A 12408-nucleotide genomic window follows, 5' to 3' on the forward strand; every position below is an offset into this window, starting at 1 on the left:
CTGGGAGGCGGAACCTCTGAGCTATTATACAAGGGGGCGGTCCTTGTAAGGGAGCGGGTGGCGACCAGGCAGGCAGTCACAGCAGGTGACCGGGACAGTCTCTAGAAGAACGGGCAGGAGGTCACGGCAAGTGACCGGGGCAGTCTCTGGATGAACGGGCAGATGGTCACGGCAAGTGACCGGGGCAGTCTCTGGGTGAACGGGCAGATGGTCACGGCAAGTGACCGGGGCAGTCTCTGGGTGAACGGGCAGATGGTCACGGCAAGTGACCGGGGCAGTCTCTGGGTAAAGGGTTGGTACGACCTGTGGCGGCTGATGGTAGACGTGAGCTCCCAGGTGAGCAGGCGAGAGTCTCTGGATAAACGGGTGGTCACAGCATGTGACCGGGGCAGTCTCTGGATGAACGGGCAGATGGTCACGGCAAGTGACCGGGGCAGTCTCTGGGTGAACGGGCAGATGGTCACGGCAAGTGACCGGGGCAGTCTCTGGGTGAACGGGCAGATGGTCACGGCAAGTGACCGGGGCAGTCTCTGGGTAAAGGGTTGGTACGACCTGTGGCGGCTGATGATAGACGTGAGCTTCCAGGTGAGCAGGCGAGAGTCTCTGGATAAACGGGTGGTCACAGCATGTGACGGCGGAGCCTCCAGGAAGACCAACAGACAGGCGGCAGATGAGCGCTCCCAGGTGAGCGGGCAGAAGTCTCTGGACAGGCAGGTGGTCACAGCACGTGACGGCAGAGCCTCCAGGTAGGCTAGCAGACAGGCAGCAGATGAGCGCTCCCAGGTGAGCGGGCAGGAGTCACTGGACAGGCAGGTGGTCACAGCATGTGACGGCAGAGCCTCCAGGTAGGCTAGCAGGCAGGTAGCAGATGTGCGCTCCCAGGTGAGCGGGCAAGCTGGTCCATAGACAGACTGACAAGAGTTGGAAGGCAGACCGTCGGACCTCAGGCAAGCAGGCAGGTAGTTGATGTGCGCTCCCAGGTGAGCGGGCAAGCTGGTCCTTAGACAGACTGACAGGAGTAGTAAGGCAGACCGTCGGACCTCAGGCTAGCAGGCAGGTAGCAGAATATCAGGCAGGAATAAGACAGCAAGCTGGCAGGAATCTGGCAGGTATCTGGCAGGTAACTGGCAACGGGACCCGAGGGCTGAAGCAGAGTAGTGAACAGTGCAACAACATTGCTCGGGCACCTCCATTTTGGAGGAGGTGCCTTATATATGGTGAAGTCCTCCGGCCATTGGCCGGGGACTCCTTAGGACGGAGCGCGCGGCCCCTTTAAGAGGGAGGGAGAGCGCGCGCGCGCGCCCTAAGCACAGTGGCCGGGAAGGAGCGCGCGCTGTCTGCAGAGCGGGAGGAGGACGCCGGGCACGGAGCAGAGAGGTGAGGGGAACAGCGTCCCTGCCTAGCAGAGGGCAGGGACGCCGGCGCTACAGTACCCCCCCCTTTAGGCCCCCCCTTTTTTAGGCCAGACAGAAATTTAGCAAGGATGAGCGGGGCATGGATGTTCTCCCGGGGCTCCCACGTTCTCTCCTCAGGACCAAACCCATTCCAATCTACTAGAAAAAAGGTCTTTCCTCTTACCCTTTTGGTGGCAAGAATGTTCTCTACCTCAAACTCTTCCTCAGCAGAAACCGGAGCAGGAGGCGTACCTGTAGACTTGGAAAAAGAGTTAAGTACCACAGGTTTGAGGAGAGATACATGGAAGGAGTTAGGGATCCGTAAGTTGGCCGGGAGTTTCAATTTATAGGCCACCGGGTTGATCTGACTGATGACCTCCAGAGGACCGATGAACCGAGGCCCTAACTTGTAAGAAGGTATCTTGAGTCGGACATATTTAGATGAGAGCCAGACTTTATCTCCAGGACGAAATTGTGGAGGATCCAGGCGTTTTTTGTCAGCGTGTCTTTTCATCCGTTCGGACGACTGAAGGAGTGCGGATCGGGTACTCTCCCAAATGGAGGAAAATTTGCTAACCAGAGATTCCGCAGCCGGGTTGTCCACAGAGGTGGAGACAGGAAAAGGAATCCGAGGATGCTGACCGAAGACTACAAAAAACGGGGATTTGGAGGAGGATTCGCTCTCGTGATTGTTATAAGAGAACTCGGCCCATGGTAGGAGATCCACCCAGTCTGAATGATGGGCATTAACGAAGTGCCGGAGGTAACTGGTCAGGTTCTGATTGATCCGCTCCACTTGACCATTGGACTGTGGGTGGTAAGCGGAAGAGAAGTCCAGGGTGACGTCTAGCAGTTTACATGTGGCTCTCCAGAAGCGTGAGGTGAACTGTACCCCACGATCCGACACGATGTGGAGGGGCAGGCCATGAAGACGAAAGATGTGACGAATAAAGTCTTTAGCTAGCTCGGGTGCAGACGGGAGGCCTGGCAGGGGAACGAAATGAGCCATCTTGGAGAAGCGGTCAGCGACCACCCAAATGACCGTACAACCGGCAGAGACTGGGAGGTCAGTTATAAAGTCCATTGCTATATGCTGCCAGGGGGCAGCAGGTACAGAAAGCGGAAGGAGGCGACCGGCTGGCAGATGTCTCGGAACCTTGTTGTGGGCGCAGGACACACAGGCAGAAACAAAGTCTATTACGTCCTTGTGCAGGGTAGGCCACCAGTAGTGCCGGGTAATAAGCTGGAGGGTCTTTTTCTGACCGGCATGGCCAGCCAGTTTAGACGAGTGACCCCAGTGAAGGATCTTCTCCCGATCAGGTACTGATACGAACGTCTTTCCGGGAGGGAGACGATTTAGACTCACGGGAGCCACCTGCATTACTCTGGCGGGATCGATGATGTGTTTCGGATCTTCCTCGAGATCAGACACCAGAAAGGATCGAGACAAGGCGTCCGCCTTGACGTTTTTGTCAGCCGGGCGAAAATGAAGAACAAAATCAAAGCGAGCAAAAAACAAGGACCACCGGGCTTGGCGCGGGTTAAGTCTCTGGGCATGCTGGAGGTAAGCCAAGTTCTTGTGGTCAGTGTAAATTATTACCGGGTGAAGAGCCCCCTCGAGCAGGTAACGCCACTCCTCCAATGCCAGTTTGATGGCCAATAACTCTCGGTCTCCTATGGAATAATTGCGCTCTGAGGAGGAGAAGAGTTTAGAGAAGAAGCCGCAAGTTACCATCCTCCCGGAAGATGATTTTTGAGTAAGTACCGCTCCGGCTCCAGAGGAGGAGGCGTCAACTTCCAGGAAGAACTGCTTGTTGCCGTCCGGGCGATGCAGCACCGGGGCGGAAGAGAAGGCCTGTTTTAAGGAAAGAAAGGCCTCCTCTGCTTCGGGCGGCCACTCTTTGGGATTAGTACCCTTACGGGTGAGCGCGGAAATTGGGGCAGTCCGGGAAGAGAAGTGCGGTATGAAGAGGCGGTAGTAGTTGGCGAAGCCCAGGAACCGCTGAATGGCCTTCAACCCCTCCGGTCGAGGCCATTTCTCGATGGCAGACAGTTCCTCTGGATCCATTCGTAGGCCGGTCTGAGAAATAATGTAGCCCAAAAAAGGAAGCGAGGTCTGCTCAAAGAGGCACTTCTCGTATTTAGCGAAGAGGTGATTCTGCCTGAGCCTGAGCAGGACCTGACGAACGTCCCTCCGGTGAGTCTGGAGATCCGGAGAGAAGACCAAGATGTCGTCCAGGTACACCACTACGCAGGAGTAGAGAAGGTCCCGGAAGATGTCATTGACCAACTCTTGAAAGACGGCAGGAGCGTTACAGAGACCAAAGGGCATTACCAGATATTCATAGTGGCCGTCCCGGGTGTTGAATGCCGTCTTCCATTCATCCCCCTGACGGATACGAACCAGGTTGTACGCCCCACGGAGGTCCAGTTTGGTGAAGATTCTAGCCCCCCTCAGACGATCAAATAACTCCGGAATGAGCGGAAGGGGGTACTTATTCTTCACCGTGATCTGGTTAAGGCCTCTATAGTCTATACAGGGACGGAGAGAGCCGTCCTTCTTTTTGACGAAAAAGAAGCCTGCTCCCGCCGGGGAGGTAGATTTCCGGATGAATCCACTGGCCAGATTCTCCTCAATATATTCGGACATCGACCGGGTCTCAGCAGCGGATAATGGATAAATACGCCCACGGGGAGGAGTAGTACCAGGTAACAGGTCGATAGGGCAGTCGTATGGTCTATGAGGGGGTAGTGTCTCTGCCTCCTTTTTATTAAAAGAAAAAAGAGAGGGGTCGCTCACTGGTCTATTCGGGTGCTCTGAAGAAAAGAGTAATCTCAATAGCAAAAAGAACTTCGGCACTCCATACATGAAAATATAAGAAATATTGTATCTAGACTAATGTCATTTTTCAAAATGACATTAGTCTAGATACAATATTTCTTATATTTTCATGCATGGAGTGCCGAAGTTCTTTTTGCTATTCCTTTTTATTAAAGACATCAGCATAAGACCAATAAGGAATCGGAAGTCCAGGTAGATTAGCTGGGGTAGGAGAAGGACGGACGGGATGGACGGGAACCAGACAGGTCTTATGGCAGTCCTGTCCCCAGCGAAGGACTTCTCCGGTCTGCCAGTCAAGCACGGGTGCATGTCTCTGGAGCCAAGGTAGACCTAGCAAGAGGGCGTGAGAGAGTCCAGGCAGAACATGAAAGGAGATACTCTCAGAATGCAGCATTCCCACCTGCAGAGTAATGGATTCGGTGATGAGTTGGATGGGGCGTGGTAAGAGACCCCCATCCACGGCAGCAACAGACAAGGGTACAGCCAGAGGTTTGGTGGGGATGCGGTATTTCTCTACCAGGGACTGTGAAATAAGATTCCCGGCTGCTCCAGAGTCAAGTTGGGCTAGTTCGAAATAACGGTTCTCCCCGCAGACGATTGAGACTGACAGCAGCAGAGATGGAGAGGATTTATTCTTGTCTAGGTCGACCTCTCTGAGCGAACCTAGACACAGGCGTTTCCCGACCTCTCCGGGCAGGCACGGATCCGGTGCTCCTTACTGCCACAGTAGAAGCAGCTCCCCTCGGCACGGCGTAAGTCCTGACGGGTTTTGACCATCTTGGTCTGGTCGACCTGCATAGGCTCAGGAGAGTGTACCTGGGGAGAGACGGATTTCTGAAAAGTAGGAGCTAGACGTGGAAACCTCCTCTCACGGGTGACCTCTTTGGCACGCTCCTGGAACCGTAGGTCAATCCGGGTGGCAAGAGTTATTAGGTCATCGAGAGTGGTAGGAATGTCCCGACCGGCAAGTTCATCTTTAATACGGCCGGACAGACCCTCTGTAACATACCTGGCGGCGTCCTTGCATGGTGGTCCATCTCCCACTGTGCAAGAGGGCGCACTTGATCTCCTGTCCAGAATGTCTCTCTGGCTTCCCTCCATGCTGTCTGTTTGTGTCTGTTTCTGCTGCTTAAGGGCGGCGCCCGATCACTTCCTGCCTTTTGTACCTGCTGTGGGTCACACCCCTTGTGCGTCCTCAGCCTATTGCTGTCTGTCACTTGGTATATAGCTCAGCAGCTCCCTTCTATCCCTGCCTGAGCATAGTGTTTCCTTCAGTGTGTGCTTGCACTCTGAAGGTGCCAGGTCCCGTCTCTTGTCTCCTGCTTTTTGTATCAGTTCCCGTGTCTGAACTGAGTCCTGTATGTCTCCTGCTTTGCGGTATCAGCTCCCGTGTCTGAACTGAGTCCTGTATGTCTCCTGCTTTGCGGTATCAGCTCCCGTGTCTGAACTGAGTCCTGTATGTCTCCTGCTTTGCGGTTTCAGCTCCCGTGTCTGAACTGACTCCTTTCTGTGTTCTCTTGTCTGTCCTGTCTGAACACGCTCCTAGCCTGTTCCTCTCGCCTTCTAGTGGCCGATTTCCTAGACCCGCTCCTGTGTCTGGTCTGTCCTGTCTGAACACGCTCCTTGCCTGTTCGTTCCGCCTTCTAGTGGCCGATTTCCTAGACCCGCTCCTGCGTCTGGTCTGTCCTGTCTGAACACGCTCCTTGCCTGTTCGTTCCGCCTCTCTGGGGGCCGTATTCCCAGACCCGCTCCTGTATCCCTCTGCAGTGTCGGTCTCCTCCGTACACTCAGTTCCAGTCTGAACTCTCTCCTGTCCTTTACCTGTTTTGCCTCTATGTCCGTTCCCTTCCTTTTTCTGCAGAGTCTGAACTCGTACCTAACTCCTGCTTATTGTCTCTGTAAGTACTGTGTGAGTATCTGGCTCTGTCTTTCCCTTCCTGTCTGTTCCGTGTGAACAGAGCCCTGTCCTCCCTGCTCAGCCTTGTCTGCACTCTAGCTGTGCTTGCCTGTAACCCTCTGCCTGTATTGTTCCTGAGTCCCGGTGTGTACTGGGTCCTATCCCGCCTGTGTTCCTACCTGCTAGTGCCTCCCTGTCTGCACTCTAGCTGTGCTTGCCTTTACCCCCCTGCCTGCATACCCGCCTGCCTGCATACCAGTCGTGCCTGCCTATACCCTCCAGTCTGTGTGCCAGCCTACCAGCCTGTTCCTGTATTTCCCTGTGTGGGTCAACAGCCGTGTCCGGGGTCTGTCCTGGAGTAGCACCTGGTCCCTCTGCTCGGTTCCTCCTTGGTGCACTGGCGTCGTATGCCGTCGTGCGACCCTGGTCGGATCGGGTGAATACTTAGTCACGCCCCTCCAGGCATTCACTCTCCGGCACGGTCCAGTGGAATCACTACCAATCCCACGCACACGCCGCTTAGCCCGGGCGTGTGCATAACAGCATGCTCAGGCCATGGTTCCCGTTGAGCCCCACGGCCTTCGCTCTTTGAGAAGTTTTTCCAGCGAATACATGCATTAAAATAAAATAAATAATTTTTTTTTCCCCCTTTAGCTGAGTTCCAGGCGAATTACGCACCCGTCCAGATGGATCTATCAGCCCTCGTTCCTGCGGATCCGCCACGTTACTATGGGGATCCAAGACAGTGTCGTGCATTTGTGGAGCAATGCATGCTACACTTTAAGGCCTACCCTCTCTATTTTCCTTCCGATTGGGCTAAAGTGGCCTTTATGATTGACTACCTAGCGGGTGATGCCTTGAAATGGGTCACCCCCCTATGGGAAGCATGGGATCCTGTCATCCTTGACCTGCAGGCCTTCCTGGTGGCCTTTCGTATGGTCTTCGAGGACCCTAACTCTGAAGCCCCTGCTGAAGCTTCACTTCCCAATATCCCAGAGCAGCCCCGACGGGTAATGTGTGTGGGTAGCGCAATAGTCCTCCAGCCCAATGAGACTACTGCCCACCCAGAATCCTCACAGGGTGACTACGCTTTCCGGAATACTTCTCTCAACCTCAAGAGGCAGTCCAGACGTGCTAGACTTAGAGGCAAGCCGTCACGCCAGGGTCTGTCCTCCCTGAGACCTCCTGACCCCAGCCTTGGAGTCCCTACTGAAGCTTCATCTCCCTGTATCCCGGAGAAACCCCAATGGGTAATGTGCGTGGGTAGTGCACCAGTTCTCCTGGCCGAAGAGACTTCTGCCCATCCAGACTCCACACAGGAGAACTTCCTGCACCCGGCATCAGATGCTTCTTTCTCTTTAACCGGTGTGCATGTCCAAGGATGCTCCAAAGCTGTGGTTACCTCAGAGTCTGTGCACCTCTACTACCTGGCGGAGGATCCCCTGTTGCCTCCTGAACCCTCCGGGATACCACTCGATGACAAATGGAGAGAGACTTCTCTACACCCGGTACTCAATACTTTGTCCGCTTCGTCCTGTGAGCCTGAGAATGGGTACCCCAAAGTGGTAGTTACCTCCGAGTCTCTACACCCCTCCGACCAGGCGGAGGATCTCCAGTTGTCTCCTGAACCCTTCGGGGTGCTACCTGGTAGCGAAAGGACAGAGACTCTCCTATACTCTGTACCTGATACCTCGCTCGCTTCGTCCAGTGAGTCCAACTTAGTGTACTCCGAAGCAGAGGTTACTCCTGAGTCTCTACACCCCTCCGACCAGGCGGAGGACCTCCAGTTGTGTTCAGAATCCTTCGGGGTGCCACCTGGTGGTGAATGGACAGAGACTTTCCTATATCCTGGATCTGATACCTCGCTTGCTTCGTCCAGTGAGTCCGACCTAGTGTACTCTGAAGCAGAGGTTACCCGTGAGTCTCTACACCCCTCTGACCAGGCGGAGGACCGCCAGCTGTCTCCAGAACCCTTCGGGGTGCCACCTGGTGGTGAATGGACAGAGACTTTCCTATACTCGGTACCCGATACCTCGCCTGCTTCCTCCAGTGAGTCCGACTTAGTGTACTCTGAAGCAGAGGTTACCCGTGAGTCTCTACACCCCTCTGACCAGGCGGAGGACCGCCAGCTGTCTCCAGAACCCTTCGGGGTGCCACCTGGTGGTGAATGGACAGAGACTTTCCTATACTCGGTACCCGATACCTCGCCTGCTTCCTCCAGTGAGTCCGACCTAGTGTACTCTGAAGCAGTTGTTTTCTCTGAGCCTCTGCACTCTTCTGACCCGGCGGAGGACCTCCAGTTGTTTCCTGAATCCTCCGGGATACCACCAGATAACAAAGAGACAGTGACTTTTCCTCATTATGTACGTGATAACCCGTCTATTTCTTCCTGTGAGCTTGACAAGATGTACCTCGAAGCAGAGATTACCCTTAAGTCTCTGTCCCCCTCCAACCCAGTGAACGACTGGCCCTCGAATTCCCTGCGGAAGATTCTGGCAGGCCTGAAGAAGAGGGGGCGTAAGGGGGGAGGTACTGTAACATACCTGGCGGCGTCCTTGCATGGTGGTCCATCTCCCACTGTGCAAGAGGGCGCACTTGATCTCCTGTCCAGAATGTCTCTCTGGCTTCCCTCCATGCTGTCTGTTTGTGTCTGTTTCTGCTGCTTAAGGGCGGCGCCCGATCACTTCCTGCCTTTTGTACCTGCTGTGGGTCACACCCCTTGTGCGTCCTCAGCCTATTGCTGTCTGTCACTTGGTATATAGCTCAGCAGCTCCCTTCTATCCCTGCCTGAGCATAGTGTTTCCTTCAGTGTGTGCTTGCACTCTGAAGGTGCCAGGTCCCGTCTCTTGTCTCCTGCTTTTTGTATCAGTTCCCGTGTCTGAACTGAGTCCTGTATGTCTCCTGCTTTGCGGTATCAGCTCCCGTGTCTGAACTGAGTCCTGTATGTCTCCTGCTTTGCGGTATCAGCTCCCGTGTCTGAACTGAGTCCTGTATGTCTCCTGCTTTGCGGTTTCAGCTCCCGTGTCTGAACTGACTCCTTTCTGCGTTCTCTTGTCTGTCCTGTCTGAACACGCTCCTAGCCTGTTCCTCTCGCCTTCTAGTGGCCGATTTCCTAGACCCGCTCCTGTGTCTGGTCTGTCCTGTCTGAACACGCTCCTTGCCTGTTCGTTCCGCCTTCTAGTGGCCGATTTCCTAGACCCGCTCCTGCGTCTGGTCTGTCCTGTCTGAACACGCTCCTTGCCTGTTCGTTCCGCCTCTCTGGGGGCCGTATTCCCAGACCCGCTCCTGTATCCCTCTGCAGTGTCGGTCTCCTCCGTACACTCAGTTCCAGTCTGAACTCTCTCCTGTCCTTTACCTGTTTTGCCTCTATGTCCGTTCCCTTCCTTTTTCTGCAGAGTCTGAACTCGTACCTAACTCCTGCTTATTGTCTCTGTAAGTACTGTGTGAGTATCTGGCTCTGTCTTTCCCTTCCTGTCTGTTCCGTGTGAACAGAGCCCTGTCCTCCCTGCTCAGCCTTGTCTGCACTCTAGCTGTGCTTGCCTGTAACCCTCTGCCTGTATTGTTCCTGAGTCCCGGTGTGTACTGGGTCCTATCCCGCCTGTGTTCCTACCTGCTAGTGCCTCCCTGTCTGCACTCTAGCTGTGCTTGCCTTTACCCCCCTGCCTGCATACCCGCCTGCCTGCATACCAGTCGTGCCTGCCTATACCCTCCAGTCTGTGTGCCAGCCTACCAGCCTGTTCCTGTATTTCCCTGTGTGGGTCAACAGCCGTGTCCGGGGTCTGTCCTGGAGTAGCACCTGGTCCCTCTGCTCGGTTCCTCCTTGGTGCACTGGCGTCGTATGCCGTCGTGCGACCCTGGTCGGATCGGGTGAATACTTAGTCACGCCCCTCCAGGCATTCACTCTCCGGCACGGTCCAGTGGAATCACTACCAATCCCACGCACACGCCGCTTAGCCCGGGCGTGTGCATAACACCCTCCCAGAAGACGGATACCAGAGCGTCGTTATCCCAGGCCAGCTCCGAGGCAAGGGTACGGAACCGTATGGCATATTGGCCCACGGTGAGACTTCCCTGACGGAGGCGTAGCAGTGATGATGCGGATGAGGTCTTCCGTCCGGGTTCGTCGAAGACTTTCCGGAAAGCCATGAGAAAGGCAGGCAAGTCGGACACCAGGGGGTCTCCTCTCTCCCATAGAGGATTTAGCCAGGCCAGGGCCTCCCCGGTGAGATGGGACATGATGAAGGCAATTTTGGCCCGGTCGGAGTTAAACTGGTGGGACAGGAGTTCAAAGTGCAGGGTGCACTGATTTATGAAGCCCCGAGCCTGGGCGGAGTCGCCTCCGAAGCGAGGAGGTGCAGAAAGCCGGGGTCCGGGGTAGGATACCATGGTATTAGTGGACAGCGGAGCTGCCGGATTGCGAGTCATGGCACTGGCGGAGGTTGCTGGCGGAGCAGTCAGAGTGTCCAGGCGAGAATTGACATTCCGCAGGTGACCCAGGATGGACTCCTGTTGGGACCTCTGACGGGACAGTTCATGACACAGGTCCGAGAGCGAGGGAGCTTGGGTGCCACCGGGTTCCATGGCCCGAGCAAACTGTAACGGGTCTGGGAGGCGGAACCTCTGAGCTACTATACAAGGGGGCGGTCCTTGTAAGGGAGCGGGTGGCGACCAGGCAGGCAGTCACAGCAGGTGACCGGGACAGTCTCTAGAAGAACGGGCAGGAGGTCACGGCAAGTGACCGGGGCAGTCTCTGGATGAACGGGCAGATGGTCACGGCAAGTGACCGGGGCAGTCTCTGGGTGAACGGACAGATGGTCACGGCAAGTGACCGGGGCAGTCTCTGGGTGAACGGGCAGATGGTCACGGCAAGTGACCGGGGCAGTCTCTGGGTAAAGGGTTGGTACGACCTGTGGCGGCTGATGGTAGACGTGAGCTCCCAGGTGAGCAGGCGAGAGTCTCTGGATAAACGGGTGGTCACAGCATGTGACGGCGGAGCCTCCAGGAAGACCAACAGACAGGCGGCAGATGAGCGCTCCCAGGTGAGCGGGCAGAAGTCTCTGGACAGGCGGGTGGTCACAGCACGTGACGGCAGAGCCTCCAGGTAGGCTAGCAGACAGGCAGCAGATGAGCGCTCCCAGGTGAGCGGGCAGGAGTCACTGGACAGGCAGGTGGTCACAGCAGGTGACGGCAGAGCCTCCAGGTAGGCTAGCAGGCAGGTAGCAGATGTGCGCTCCCAGGTGAGCGGGCAAGCTGGTCCATAGACAGACTGACAAGAGTTGGAAGGCAGACCGTCGGACCTCAGGCAAGCAGGCAGGTAGTTGATGTGCGCTCCCAGGTGAGCGGGCAAGCTGGTCCTTAGACAGACTGACAGGAGTAGTAAGGCAGACCGTCGGACCTCAGGCTAGCAGGCAGGTAGCAGAATATAAGGCAGGAATAAGACAGCAAGCTGGCAGGAATCTGGCAGGTATCTGGCAGGTAACTGGCAACGGGACCTGAGGGCTGAAGCAGAGTAGTGAACAGTGCAACAACATTGCTCGGGCACCTCCATTTTGGAGGAGGTGCCTTATATATGGTGAAGTCCTCCGGCCATTGGCCGGGGACTCCTTAGGACGGCGCGCGCGGCCCCTTTAAGAGGGAGGGAGAGCGCGCCCTAAGCACAGTGGCCGGAAAGGAGCGCGCGCTGCCAGCAGAGCGGGAGGAGGACGCCGGGCACGGAGCAGAGAGGTGAGGGGAACAGCGTCCCTGCCTAGCAGAGGGCAGGGACGCCGGCGCTACAGCCGCGACAATGGTAAATGTTTGTCACGGGGAGCACTAAATCCCAAAGCCGAACATTTACACACAAAAGGGGTTATCTGGGACTTTTTATTTTTGCGTATGGGGCTAAGAATTTACAGGTAGATAGTTCCTAACGGACCGCCCCTGCCAGCAATTCTACGCGTCACATCAACAGAGCGTCTGACAGGATTTCTGTTGCCCTTCTTCAGTTTGACCACTACTGGCCGCTATTGTTCACTTTAATAATTGTGCTGCAGTTTCACTCCCTACCACTGGAGGCTGCTGTTGTGTTCTGCAATTGCCTTTTACCAATCCATCTTGTTTCCTGTTTGGGCCTATTTAAAGCTGCATGGATCTCTCACTCATTGCTTGAGTATTGTGTCTAGCTGTTAGCCTAGTTTCAGTCTCCAGCTCTTGAACATTCTTACCCAGACTGTTCTCTTCATCTACGGATTGTTTCCAACAAACTCCTATCTATCTCCAAGGACTTTTACTACCGC

Source organism: Phyllobates terribilis, unplaced genomic scaffold (assembly GCF_046119375.1).
Source record: "Phyllobates terribilis strain yellow unplaced genomic scaffold, ASM4611937v1 Scaffold_1__5_contigs__length_1240528914, whole genome shotgun sequence".
NCBI lineage: Eukaryota > Metazoa > Chordata > Amphibia > Anura > Dendrobatidae > Phyllobates > Phyllobates terribilis.